The sequence below is a fragment of the Canis lupus genome, chromosome 2 (assembly GCF_003254725.2).
Source record: "Canis lupus dingo isolate Sandy chromosome 2, ASM325472v2, whole genome shotgun sequence".
In the NCBI taxonomy this organism is placed as follows: Eukaryota; Metazoa; Chordata; class Mammalia; order Carnivora; family Canidae; genus Canis; species Canis lupus.
Window position 1 is genome coordinate 53,124,711 of NC_064244.1, and position 13,852 is coordinate 53,138,562.

The following is a 13,852-nucleotide window of genomic DNA, read 5'->3' on the forward strand; positions in this document are numbered from 1 at the left end:
CGGGTAGTGATCTGCATCCTGAGATGGGCCCTGCACCAGGCCCCGTGCTCAGCTGGAGCCTGCTTTTCTCACTCTCTCCCTCACCTTCTCCCCCTCCCGGCTCACGCCCGAGCTCTCTCTCTTTCTTCCTCTCAAATACATAATAAAATCTTCAAACAACAACAAACCATAAAAGACATTTTTAGAACAACTGGAGCTACGTGGGCCTGTCCTACATATGAGATAAGATTATGTATTAGTGTTCATTTTCGGGGGTCTGTTAACAGTGGGGTGGTTGTTGTGGTCTGAAGGCTTCTCTCTCCCCACTGGCCCCCCCCCCCACATTAAAAAAATCCTAAGCAACCTAGTGGTGTCGGGAGGTGGGGCCTTCGGGGGGGTGACCAGGTCTTGAGGGTGGACCCCTCCTGGATGATGAGCCTGCCCTCCCAGAAGGCCCCAGAGGGAGCTCGCCAGCCCTCTTCACTCCACCAAGAGAAAGCTGCTATTGGCAACCAGGGAGCCGGTTCTCTCCAGAACCTGACCTGCCCCTCTCCCCTGACCGTGCTGGCGCCCTGATCTCAGACTTCATGCTCCAAACCTGAGAAGTAAACTTGGGTTGTTCATATCACACCCCGTCTAGCGTACCGTGTCACAGCAGCACACCTGACTGTGGCTGTACATGTAAGACAACGTCTGGGTTCTTGGGGATTCTTGCTCAAGTTTGCGGGGTATACCACCCCCCCGTCTGAAAGTAAGTTTTAAGAGGCTGAACCAAAAAAGGATCAACAAGTATCAGTGGTTGAGAAAAAAATTACTATGCGTACATTAGCGTGTGCGTGTGTGTGTGTGCACACGCGTGCCCGCAAGGGCAAATATCAGCAGTCTTAGCAACTGGTGAATTTAGGGGAAGGCTATAGCCCATGGTGCTATGTTCTCGACTTTTTTGTTAGTTTGAATTTTCCAGCACGGTCACTTAGGAGAAAAGGAAACTCTTTTTTCTAATTGTCAAAAAGAACACATGCTCATTCACTGAGAAATTTCAAAAAACATAGAAAAAGTGTGAAAAATAGTCATATGATGATTGCAGAAGTCCCCTTGCTGTCGCCCTCTCGAGGCAGCTCGCACCAATCTTTCTAATTAAGATGAGTGTAGGAAGAGAAGTAGGAGGCGGTTCGCATTTCTGGAGATCCTATCCCTTGGTTTCCGATGGCCCTGGCCCTCTAGTTCGGTTTAGTCCTTTCTGTTCAGAAGCTACGCATTTCAAAGAGAAGCCCTCAAGTGTTACCCAAAAGTATTTTTAAAAAACCAAAAAACAAGAAAATGCTTACATCGACAATTACAATTCCCCCAAATGCTAAAACATAAATTTCTTGCTCTGAAAGAAAGCAAGAAATTTGCCTAAAACACTCCAAAGCCTTCCCGGTGGGTTAGATGAAAACACCCTCCACCTCGCACAGGCCTCAGCTCCCCTTCTCCTGGTCTCCTGTTCTTTGAAGGTGTAAAATGGCCCTCGATTTTGGTTTTGCCTTAGGATATTCCTGGCCCAGACCTCTGTAAGGCTGGCTCCTTCTCATCATTAAAGTCTCAGCTCAGATGTCACCTCCTCCAGCCACAGGTGTCCAGCCATCCTAGGTAGCTCCCATGCACTGCCTTTCCCGGCCTCTCTGTCCCTTCGCCCGTCTCACTTCCTCTTCCTCTTCTTCTTCTTCTTCCTTTTTTTTTTTTTTTTTTTTTGTTTTAAGTTAGTTAGCTAGTTTATTTGTTTATGTAAGCTCTACCCCCAAAGCAGGGCTCGAACTCCCAACCTGGAGATGGAGAGTCACATGTTCCTCCATGAAGTGAGACAGGTGCCCCGGCCCCTTTCACCTCTTTGTCTTCATCACTATTCGACATTATTCTCTTGTTCACTTTTGGTTTAATCATCTTTGCTTTAAGCCTTCTCCTACCTGAATGTCAGCCTCCGTGAGGGGCCCTGTGTGTCTTGAGTCCATTGTATCTCCAGGGCTTGGAACGGGGTCTGGTGTATAGTTGGGAGTGAGTAAATTTTTTTTTTTTTGAGTAAATATTTTTGAGTGACTACATATTCCCTTCCACGAACAGTTCGCAGACGTGCCACCCGGGCCACACCCTGTGTGGGGTAGTGCCAACATTTCAGGAGCCGTAGTGTTCCTGTCGTAGGCTCCTAAAGTTTCTGCTAATTGATCCCCAAACAAAATCAGAAAAGCTGCCCAGGAGAGGCTCCCAAACCGAATAAAAGGAGAATTGTAACTCATCGCCAACAAAATGTCAAGGGAAGCTTGTGATCGGCTAAGAGTTCCATCTCGGTTCCAGTGACCTTTCTAGGATTAGGATTTCTTGTGATAAGTTAAGGACTATTTCCAGTGCCTTTTTTTTTTTTTAAGATTAATTTATTTATCCTAGAGAGAGAGCATGAGTGGGAGGGGTGGGGGGTGCAGAGGGAGAGGGAGAGAACCCTCAAGCGGGGTCCCTGTTGAAAGCGGATCCTGACTCAGGGATGGATCCCAGGACCTCGAGACCACAACCTGAGCCAAAATCAAGGGTCAGACGCTCAACCCAGCGAGCCCCCCAGGCGTCCTTATTATTGGTATCTCTTTTAAGTTTGGGGACACAAGAGGTAAAGAGGCCCATGAAGTTACAATTAGATATAAGAACACAATGTTTGCAGTATTTGGTTAATGTTTACTTTTTCCTCTTTCTTTTTTTGAGCATGAAAGATTCAGGAAGGTCAGTTCCTGAAAGAACCTGCAAGACCAATTTCCCAGGGCAATGGATGACCGATACGGTTAAAACAGTAATCAGCCAAAAAAAAAAAAAAAACAAAAACAAATCAGCCCCACGTCTCTTTTCTGGCCTCCTCCGCATAATTGTGGCAGCGCTCTGTCTCAGATTGACGCCCTCCCTCTCTCCCTTCAGATGATGGTCTCAATTTACCCTGATCCTAGAAAGTTCTTTTCTGCTTGTATTCGAGGAATTTTTTTCACAAAACAAAACAAACTAAATGTAGGTCTCCAACCAACTGTTAAGAATGCCTCTAAAGTATTCTTTAGAACATTCATTATTGGGGCACCCGGGTGGCTCAGGGGTTGAGTGGCTGCCTCGGCTCAGGCCGTGACCCCGGGGTCCTGGGATCGAGTCCCGCATTGGGCTCCCCACCTGGAGCCTGCTTCTCCCTCTTCCTGTGTCTCTGCCTCTCTGTTTCTAACATGAATAAATAAATAAATAAAATCTTAAAAAAATAAAAATAAATAAAATGTTCATTATGGAAGATAAAGTCTCCACAAAAAGTGCATCGAACATACCTGTAGTTTTTGATAAATGTTATAAAAGTAATAGCCATGTGGCTTGCACCTGAGTAAATGGAATATTGCCAGCACCCCAAGCACATCTCACTCTTCTCTTCCACTCTTACCTTTATTTTCTTAAGAAAGATAACAATGAAAAAAAATTTTTTTTTAAATTTTAAAAATTTAAAAAAATAAAAAAAGAAAGATAACAATGTCTTTGCTTTTCTTTGTATTTTTGCCACTTAATGTTTAGAATTCCCAAGTGATACAAGGTAGTTTTGCCTGTTTTTGAACCTTATATAAATGGAGTCATACTGTGTTTTTTTGAGCGAGGGTTGGCTTGTTTATTTTGTTCAATATATTTGAAAGACTCAACACATTGTTGGAAGAATTGCTAATTGGCTCATTTTTATCCATAATACTCCATGGTAGACATTTTTTTAGGGTTGGATTTTTTGTTTTTTGGGTTTTTTCCCCCTATAGCTGCAACTCTGAGGTCTTTCTATGGGTAGGTGGTTTAAAGGAATTTGAGTATTTTTTTAGAGAGGAAAAAATAAAGCAGTTCTAGAGTATAGTAACACTGTTAAGACATTAGTTCTGGAATTAGATTACGTGGGCTGAATCCCAACTCTTAAAATTAGCAGACGTTTTGAGTAGACGAAGGAAAATTTCTGAGCTTTAGATATCTCCACACGGGGGAATTACTTGTAGCATAAGATCGTTCTAAGGATTAAAAAAAAAAAAAAAAAAAAAAGAAAGTCCATAAAACGGAACAGAGCCTGGCACAGGATAGTGATGGTGTTTGCAATTATTGTCACTCCACTTGTTGAAGTTCCCATCCAGGTACTCTCTCTGTTTAACCTTGGATCCTTCCAGGAGGATCTTGCTTAATACATAGGAATTTAGGCAATAAAGCTTTACTCACCATGTCTCATCATCCTCTCAGAAATTGCCTTCCCAGTGACTTCCTCAAGAATTCCTCCATAAATCTGTCCAAGGAAACCACCCTCCAGGGCCTGGGACTCTCATCATTCATGATTGGATGGGGAACCTAGAGGCCCTTTAGGCCAGGCCCTCACCAACTCCAGACTGAGTTGCCCTTGACCAAATGCCAATCATCGCATTCGTGCACTAAGCAGGTGAGGCATAGGAGAAATATTCTAATCCTGCTGTCTTCTCTCCTCTGAAACCTAGTTCTAGGGATGTAAGCCTTGAAATGCTGTGAAGGAATGTGCTGTTTTCAAGTGACAGGACATTATCTGAAAGATGGGCATGGCTCATGGCTCCACAGGTGTGTTAGAATGGGGAATCAGGGTTGTATTCATTTGCTCATCCAACAAATATTTATGGAAGAATCATGTGACAGGGATTGTTTGGGGCAGATGAGAGACAGCAATGACTTGTTAAATTTATGGAGACTCTCTTGTGGCCCAGGATATGATCTGTCTTGGTGAACGGCCCAAGTGCTGCTCAACAACCTTAGGAAGAGGGGCAGCCCGGGTGGCTCAGCGGTTTAGTGCCCACCTTCAGCTCAGGGCGTGATCCTGGAGACCCGGGATCAAGTCCTACATCAGGCTCCCTGCATGGAGCCTGCTTCTCCCTCTGACTGTGTCTCTGTGTGTGTGTGTCTCATGAATAAATAAATAAAATCTTTAAAAAATAATATTAAAAAAAGAATGTTTAAAAAAAAACAACAACCTTAGGAAGAGAGTGCTATATACCATCTATCCCATGTTTACAGTGGAGAAAAAAAGAGGCCTGTGAAGTTTAATTTCCCTGTGTGTTCATCTTATCCAGCTACTAAGTGGCAACATTGAGATCTGAACTCACATTTCTGATGCCATATTTTGAGCTCTGAACTTTCTCCTTTACAGAAAAGAAGGAAGAAAAATTGTTTTTTTTTAAATCTTATCATTCATTTGATTGCATGTAAAACCAACAAATTTCTAATCATAGGTCTTCCGAGAATAATATTTACTTGGTTTCTGAGTCATGAGAATTTTCATCAAATAATGTTCAATAGTGTACGATAGTTGAAAAACACTACTGAGTTGCGGAAGGAATAGTTGATCAAAAATAATTAAAACATTGCCACAACTTATGATCGCATGTCATGATTACATTGAGCATGGCATCGTGCCCCATTTAACAAACTTTATCTTGCTATTGAAGAATGATGTGTTTAAGTTTTCAGGCTGGCTTTTCTTTCTGAACATTTTCAACTACTAACTAATATGCACACCATTAGGAAAGAGTTAAAAGAACAACGTCTTTACATTTTTCAATGTTGTGAGTGTTGTTTGGGAAGTTAACCTGAATGGAATAAAAACACTACACAATATTTCTTTTTAAAAAAGTGTTTTATGGGATCCCTGGGTGGTGCAGCGGTTTGGCGCCTGCCTTTGGCCCAGGGCACGATCCTGGAGACCCGGGATCGAATCCCACGTCGGGCTCCCGGTGCATGGAGCCTGCTTCTCCCTCTGCCTCTGTCTCTGCCTCTCTCTCTCTCTCACTGTGTGCCTATCATAAATAAATAAAATAAAATAAAATAAAATAAAAAGTGTTTTATTTATTCACTCATGAGAGACACAGAGAGAGAGGGGGGCGGGCAGAGACAGAGGCAGAGGGAGAAGCAGGCTCCATGCAGGGAGCCTGATGCGGCACTCGATCCCAGGACCCCCAGCATCATGCCCTGAGCCAAAGGCAGATGATAACCTCTGAGCCACTCAGGAGTCCCATACACAATATTCCAATAGAAATTTAGCTCAGTGTTAAATTGAACTATATGAAAATGCCATTTTGTAGTTTAAAATGTTGATAAAACTTACCAATTCGTATAGTTTAACTTAATAAATCTGATTATTTCATTATCATGAATTCAGCAGTCACTGAAATGTAAGCTTTGCCAAGACAGGGACTTTTGGATTTTGTTCACTACTGTTGACGTGGTAAGCCCTCAGAAACTGGTTGGTGAATTAATTTGGGAAGCAAATGAAATATGGCAACTAACCCTCCACCCTAACACATGCCTTTGGGTTCAGGTTTAGTGTGGGAATAAGAAAAATAATATTTTATGCATAAATTAGTCCCTTTAAATTTTTTAAATTTATTTGAGAGAGAGAGAGAGAGCACAAGCTGGGAGGTGGGTAGAGGGAGAGGGGAAGCAGACTCCCCACTGAGCAGGAAGCCAGATGTGGGGCTCGATCCCAGGACCCTGAGCTCACGACCCAAGTGGAAGGCAGATGCTTAACTGACCGAACCACCCAGGCGCCCTTAAGTTAGTCTCTAAAAATAACAAGAAGTTTAATTTAAAAACCTAATTCACCCAAGAGAATTGAAAACGTATGTCCACACAAACACCTGCGTGTTCATAACAACATTATTGATAATGGTCAAACAATAGAAATAACCCAAATGTCCATCAACTGATGAAAGTTTAAACAACAGTGGTATATATCCATGCAATGCAATGAAATGAAATATTATTCAGCCATAAAAAAGGAATGGAGTACAGGCGGGTCCTGTAACATGAATGAACCTTGAAAACATTATGCTAAGAGGCCAAAAAAGGCCACTCTTGTGTTATCCATATAAAATCACATTATTGTATTAATGTATTATCCACATTAATGTATTACCCTGCAAAATGTCCAGAGTAGATAAATCAATAGAGACAGAAAGAAAGGTAGTGGTTGCCAGGGTCTGGAGGCAAGAGGCAATGGAGTGACTGCTAATGGCACAAAATTTCTGGAGTTATACAGTGGTGGTAATTGTACAACCTGCAGAATGTACAGAAAACCAGTGACTTGTATGAACACCTTTAAAAAATTCAGGATGAATTTTATGGTATGGTATGAGAAATACATTGCAACTCTTAAAAAGTGGGAAAAAAAACCCTGTAAGTTCTCTTCAGAACATGTCAAAGTACGCTATAAAATAATAGACGTGTTTATAAATCTGAGAGTATTAGGAAATGTTCCCTTGTTTAATTATAAACTGAATGGAATGTTTGGAGATTTCAGTAATCTGACAGCGAACATTAAGAGGATTAACCTGACTTCCCCAGTGTTAACAACACCAGTTTAAACTGCATCATTCAAAACCTACATGGTCATGCTAAAATAATTGTAGCACTGGCTTACACACACATACACACACACACACAATTAGATTAATTACGCATTAAGGCTGTCATCATTTCAAATACCTTATATTTATATTATGCTTTTACTTCCTTAAGTATTGAATTGTGCCTAAAGATCTGCCTATGGGAGAGTCACATCTGTAACCACTTAATTAAAGGCAGAGAAATGGGTGGGATTGGACAAAAATTAATTAGCAATGCTGACATTCCAGATTGGAACACAAAGCAGAGCAGGAATTTAAGAGACCTATATTCTAGCCTGAGAGTTAAATGCGAGAACTAAAACTGCAACATTCTGGAGTATAATTTTTTAAATTTAAATTTTAGGTAATAAATAAATAAATAAATAAATAAAATAAATTTTAGGTAGTTAACATACAGTGCAATATTGGTTTCTGGGGTAGAATTCAGGGATTTGTCACTTACGTACAACACCCAGGGCTCATCACAAGGGCCCTCCTCAATCTGCATCCCCCACCTAGCCCATCCCCCACTCCCCTCCCTCCTTCAACCTTCAGTTTGTTCTTTATCGATAAGACTCTCCTATGGTTTGTTTCCTTCTCTTTTTTTCTTTATGCCCTTCCCATATGTGCCTCTGTTATCTTTCTTACATTCCACATAGGAGTGAAATCATCTGGTATTTGTCTTTCACAGACTGACTTATTTCACTTAGCATAGTACCTCCTAGCTCCATCCATGTCGTTGCAAATGGCAAGATTTCATTCTTTTTCATGACTAGCAATGTTCATATATATATATTTATATTTCACATCTTTATCCGTTCATCAGTTGATGGCCATTGGGGCTCTCTCTATGGTTTGGCTATTGTTGATAGTGCGGCTGTAACATCAGGGTGTGTGTATCCCTTGGAATCTGTATTTTTGCATCCTGTGGGTCATTATCTAGTAGTGTCGTTGCTGGACAATAGGGTAGTTCTGTGTTTAACATTGAGGAACTTACAGTACAGTTTTATTTTTTTTAAAGATTTTATTTAGGGACGCCTGGGTGGCTCAGCGGTTGAGTGTCTGCCTTCAGCCCAGGGCGTGATCCTGGAGTCACGGGATCGAGTCCCACATCGGGCTCCCTGCATGGAGCCTGCTTCTCCCTCTGCCTGCGTCTCTGCCTCTCTTTCTCTGTGTCTCTCATGAATAAATAAATAAAATATTTTTAAAAAATAATAAAGATTTTATTTATTTATTCATGAGAGAGAGAGAGAGAGAGAGAGAGAGAGAGGCAGAGACGCAGGCAGAGGGAGAAGCAGGCTCCATGCAGTGAGCCTGACACGGGAGCCTGGGGCCTCCAGGATCACACCCTAGGCCTAAGGTGGTGTTAAACCCCTGAGCCAGCAGGGCTGCCCCATACAGTACAGTTTTAAAAACCAAATTGATATACTATATATATAAATAAAAGGATACATGGGGTGCCTGGGTGGTTCAGTCCTTAGGCTTACTGCCTTGGCTTAGGGGTCCAGGGATCAAGCCCCTCACTGGGGTCCCTGCCCAGCCGGAAGTCTGTTTCTCCCTCTCTCTCTGCTGTTCCCCCTGCTTGTGCTCTCTTGGTCAAATAAATAAAATCTTAAAAAAAAAATGCACGTTACCTGTTAGACCATGAATTTTCTTAAGTGGACACTCCAAGGGAACCAGCCTCCAAATCAAAAAATAAAACCTAGCACACAGAACGAGGGTGTTTTTACTCCCAAAGCCAAGAGAATATTAAAATGGTTTAAATCCCTTGGCGGGGGTGGGGAGAGTTTGCAACCTTGAGCTGGTGATAACGTGAACTCCAAAATGCACTTTATTTTGAGGGCAAATTTACCGAGGACACTGTATTCCTTCTCCACTTCATTTAACCACTGTGAGCGCTGCTCCGTTTGGTCTGGCTCTAGGATTCCGAAACAGTTCCTTAATTCACGAGCGACTTTTGAGATCTCCCAGTTACGGCTGCTTCTTTCCAACAAGAAAAAAATTTTTTTTTAGTTTGTTTGTTTATTTATTTATTTCACACACAGAGAGGCAGAGACACAGGCAGAAGCAGATTTTAACCAAAGTTTCAGAGCAGAAAAGTGTTGGGCACGGTCGTGCCTTTCGCGTCAGGAGGGCGCAGGAGGGCCGAGCACCCTTGGACCCCTGCAGGGTCGGTCCCCTCCGTCGGCCGCCCGGCGCCAAACGCCCCTCCGCCAAACGCCGGCCGCGCAGCCGGGGGTGCTGGGGGGTCACCCCCACCTCGGGAGCGCTTGGGGGGAGTCTACCCCCACCTCGGGGGCGCTCGGGGGTTCCACCCCCACTTTGGGGGCGCTCGGGGAGGCACTCCCATCTCGAGGTCCACCGCCACCTCGGGGGCACTCGGGGGACCACCCCCACCTCGGGGCGCCCGGGCCGCCAGGCTGCGCTGTCCCTTTAACTGCACCGGGCGAGGGTGTGCGGCGCAGGGCGGGGTCCTCCCGCCTCCTCCCCCACCGCTCCCTTCCCCCGCCCACCCGAGTTTCAGGTGAAGGGGTCACGGAGGGAGGAGGCGGCGCCCCGCGCTCTCCCGCCGGCGGCCACCGCCCCCTTCTCCGTCCCTGCGGGAGGCGGCGGGGCTCCGGGGTGCGGCCCGAGCGCAGGGGCCCGCGCGGCGCAACAGGTGAGGCGGACGCGGGGCCGCGCGGCTCCAGGTCGGGCGGGGCGCCGGTGCGCATGCCCGGGGACGGGGTGGGGGGGGGGAGGGGAGGGGGCGGGGGCGGGGGCCGGCGAGCGCCGAAGGGCTGGCCGCATTCCTCGGCTGGCTCCCGGCTGCGTGCGGGCCGCGCTCGGCGTCAGGTGCGCCGCCAAGTGAGCTGCGGGGCGGGGGCGGGGGGCGCGGGGCGGCCGGGGTCCCCGCGCGGGCTCGAGGCTCGGGTCCCGGAGGGGCGGGGGTGGCGCCCGGCGCGGGTTTCGGTGGCGGTTTCGCCTCCGGGCTGGGACTGGCGGGAGTCGGGGGGAGCGGGCACCCTTGGGCTTTGTGGGGGGCGGGCGGGCCGGCAGCGCGGTCGGCGGGCAGAGGGCGCGCCCGCCTCCTCGGGGTCCCGAGCGCGGGGCTGCAGCCGGGGGTGCGCTCGCCGGCCGGGGCGACCCCAGCGAGCCCGCCGCACCCAGCCGCGGGGCGTCGCGGGGGGAGAGGGGCGGCGGGCTCCGTCCGGGAGGCCCTGGAGCCGGGCCGGGCCGGCGGCGTCCGGTGGTGGCCGCGCCGCGAGCCCGCGTCCGTTTGAGCCTGGGGGGGCGGGGATTCGGCTCCGAGCGGGGCTGCGCTTCGAGGGAAGCTGTTCGCGCCGCGGCCCCGGAGCCGAGAGCCCGCCGGCGGGGCGCGCACCTGCCCGCGGCTGCGATCCCTGCGGCCCCGCCGCGCACCTACCTCGGGACGGCCCGGCTGGCCGTGCACCTGCCCGGGGCCGCGCACCTGCCTCGGGGCGGCCCGGCTGGTCGTGCACCTGCCCGGGGCTGCGACCCCTGCGGCCCCGCCGCGCTCCTGCCTCGGGGCGGCCCGGCTGGTCATGCACCTGCCCGGGGCCGCGACCCCTGCGCTCCCGGCCCCCAGCGCCCTGCAGAGCCCCGAGCCCCCGAGCCCGGGGGGCCGCCCACCTGGCCGAGCAGCCGCTGAGCCGGGGCGGGGAAGGGGCGGCCTTCCAGGGCCGCGGTGGCCCTCAGGCACAATAGACGTATTATTGGGATCCCTGGAAAAGAGGAACCTTCCCGTTAAGGCACTTGGGGCGATTGTTGCTGTGATTGAAAGTAGTCCTTTCAAGGACAGGTCGGTTTCTCAAGCCCCCCCCCCCCCCAACTTTATTTCGTTTGCACAGTACGAATGAATCGTGTGTTTTGTCTTCCTGTTGATTTAAGGTAGACCTTGCAAATGGCGCGACCACAGGAAGAGCGTCTGCCCCAAGCAGCACCTGCGTGGGGGCCTTGGCATTGATTTAGTAGGTGCTGCCCTGGTGAGATGATGGAGGGGAGGCTGGCAGGGGAGCGCCGGGCAGTCCTCCTCAGAGCCAGGCCCAGTCCTAAAAGACGCTTGTCCTCTGTATCCTTTCATGATCCAATTCTGAAAGGTAGATCTTACCAGAACTCCAGTTTACAGGTAAAACACCGCCAGGGGAAATACTACAAATGGTGTGGCTTGAAAATTGCTTCAGCTCCTCAGGGAGGCTCTGCTAGGAAAGAAGCAGCCCTTGAAATTCCACACCAGAGCAACTTGGGGCTTTTCTAGAACTCTGTACCTTTGACTAGTCCCTGCGCTCTCGTAAAATACTTCCATGTCTCGTTTGAGGTGACGGTAAACGTCCTGTTTTTCTCTTAAGGATCATGTTGGAATTACTGCCCTTTCAAAATTACAAGAGATTGCTCTTGACCACATAAATTAACTGATAGAACATCTTTGACCTGCCCAGAAGGGAAGTTTTCTTCAATTGCATTTTAAGGCTTACTTGATTAGAGTCCCGTGCAGGCTTTTTTCATCCAGGTTATTATTTATGGGAATACTGGGGTAAAAAGACTTGTGGAGTTTTGTTACAGCTTTTGTTTTAGCCTGGAGGCTAACCCCATGCTTCCTAATCTTGACTATGGTATGAATCACCTGGGGGTTTTATTAACACAGATTCTGATTCATGGGTCAGATGTGGGGCCTGGAATCCTGCTTTTCAACAATCTAACAAGTGATGTCCATATGGTTGTGTGTTTCACTCTTTTCTCTCCTTGAGATTCTAAGCACTTAACTAATCTGGTTGAGCATACAGGATTGTATTTAGCGAGCGCTAGTGTTGTGAAGAACCTAAAGGCATTCACAGCCGTGTAGAAATCCCATCTGGACAGTGTGGGCTCTTCGTTTTATAAATCAGATGTTGGTTGATCAGTCACTTTGTGCCAGGGATTTTAGTGACCAGGTGGAAGAGTAATGATCAAGACAGACATCCAGATGCTTGGTTTTTGTTTTTGTTTTTTTTTAAATATTTTATTTATTCATGAGAGACACAGAGAGAGAGAGAGAGAGGCAGAGACACAGGCAGAGGGAGAAGCAGGCTCCATGCAGGGAGCCTGATGTGGGACTCGATCCCGGGACCCTGGGGTGATGCCCTGAGCCGAAGGCAGGCGCTCAACTGCTGAGCTACTCAGGCATCCCGACATCTAGGTGCTTGTAAAGCTGTTATTCCAGTTGGGGTGGAGATGGTGGCCGTTTAAAAAATTTAAAAAAGAGAGAAGGAAAAAATAATAATAATTAGGAGGGAATTTGCTCTGAAAATACAGTGGGTTTGGTGGATGGAGTGGGTGACCGGGAGGGCACCTCTGAGGAGGGGGTATTTAAGAAAAGAGCTAAACAGCAGGTGTCTGCCCATTTGTAGATAGGGAATGTCAAGATCAAGGCCCTTCTGGGATAGATGCCTTTAATCAGGTAGCGATGCTGAAAATACATGGTGTGCTTAAAAATCATCTGGAGAGTTTAAAATGCAGGTTCCCATACAGAGCTTATCTATTGCAAAAGCTGCCTAATCTAAAAATTTTAGATAGTTTGCTAATTAGGTGCCAAAATATAAATAGAATCATTTAATACTAGGCACAACTTTTACAAATTTCTTTTCTTTTCTTTTTTTTTTTTAAAGATTTTATTTATTTATTCATGAGACACAGAGAGAGGCAGAGACACACACAGACAGAGGGAGAAGCAGGCTCCATGCAGGGAGCCCGATGCAGAACTCAATCCCAGGACCCCGGGATCACGACCTGAGCTGAAGGCAGATGCTCCACCACTGAGCCACCCAGGTGCCCCTAAAAAACTTCTCAAAGGCAAATTATTTGCTGTGTGTAATTGAAAAGAAATAGGCTCTTAAATATGATAAAGTTTTATCTTTTATTTAGTTGATTTAAATAAGTATTCAGGGGCATAGCATTTTCAGACTTTTGTCTTAGATTTCTTCTAGGACTGCTTTGGCCAGTAAACATTTTCAAGAGAACTTTTTTTTTTTTTTATGTTTTAACATTAATCTACTTTACATGTTTACTAAGAAGAGCCTCCTGTATCCCTTAAGCTCCTCTTAGTCAGCTGTTTGACTTATGTCCCTGTTACTCACATGGTACAGGTTCTGTGACCATGGCCATTGAGCCCCTTAGGCCAGGTCCTGTATCCTTTTCATTCATTTAGTTTTATCTTCCATTCAACATACATTTATTGAGCAAGTAATGTTAATATTGTCCTACTGGAGATTGGATAAGTCTGTTCTTGGTCTTTTTTTTTTTTTTTTTCCACCTTTGGCTGTGACTGTAAAGCACAGTCCCATACTGCCTTGAAGGAGACATCAGAGTTCCTTCATGCAGCACAGTCTCTCCAGACTATCAAACAACTTGAGCTTTGCATACATGGCCTGAGATCAAATTGTTACTTGTTATTTTTGAAGGGTGTGTGGAGTCAGGGTAAGGGA

At 46.7% G+C, this 13,852-nt stretch overlaps 1 protein-coding gene and 1 long non-coding RNA gene across 9 annotated transcripts in view; one reads left to right on the plus strand and one right to left on the minus strand.

Moving 5' to 3' along the window:
• Positions 1-9,896, minus strand: part of LOC118354116 (uncharacterized) — a 24,311-nt gene extending 14,415 nt beyond the window's left edge. Inside the window, exon 1 of one of the 2 annotated variants that reach the window (XR_007406970.1) lies at positions 9,026-9,896. This is a non-coding gene — a long non-coding RNA (uncharacterized LOC118354116). Of the gene's footprint in view, positions 1-1,925; positions 2,003-9,025 lie in introns of those variants that run through there. The other variant, XR_004814111.2, reaches the window with a different exon arrangement.
• Positions 9,897-9,899: 3 nt separating this feature from the next.
• Positions 9,900-13,852, plus strand: part of OCLN (occludin) — a 54,787-nt gene continuing 50,834 nt past the window's right edge. Inside the window, exon 1 of one of the 7 annotated variants that reach the window (XM_025447363.3) lies at positions 9,900-10,050. The gene's annotated coding sequence lies outside the window, so the exon portion shown is untranslated. Of the gene's footprint in view, positions 10,051-10,125; positions 10,239-11,014; positions 11,194-11,221; positions 11,242-11,398; positions 11,521-13,043; positions 13,197-13,852 lie in introns of those variants that run through there. The other 6 variants (XM_025447360.3, XM_025447361.3, XM_025447362.3 and 3 more) reach the window with 6 other exon arrangements.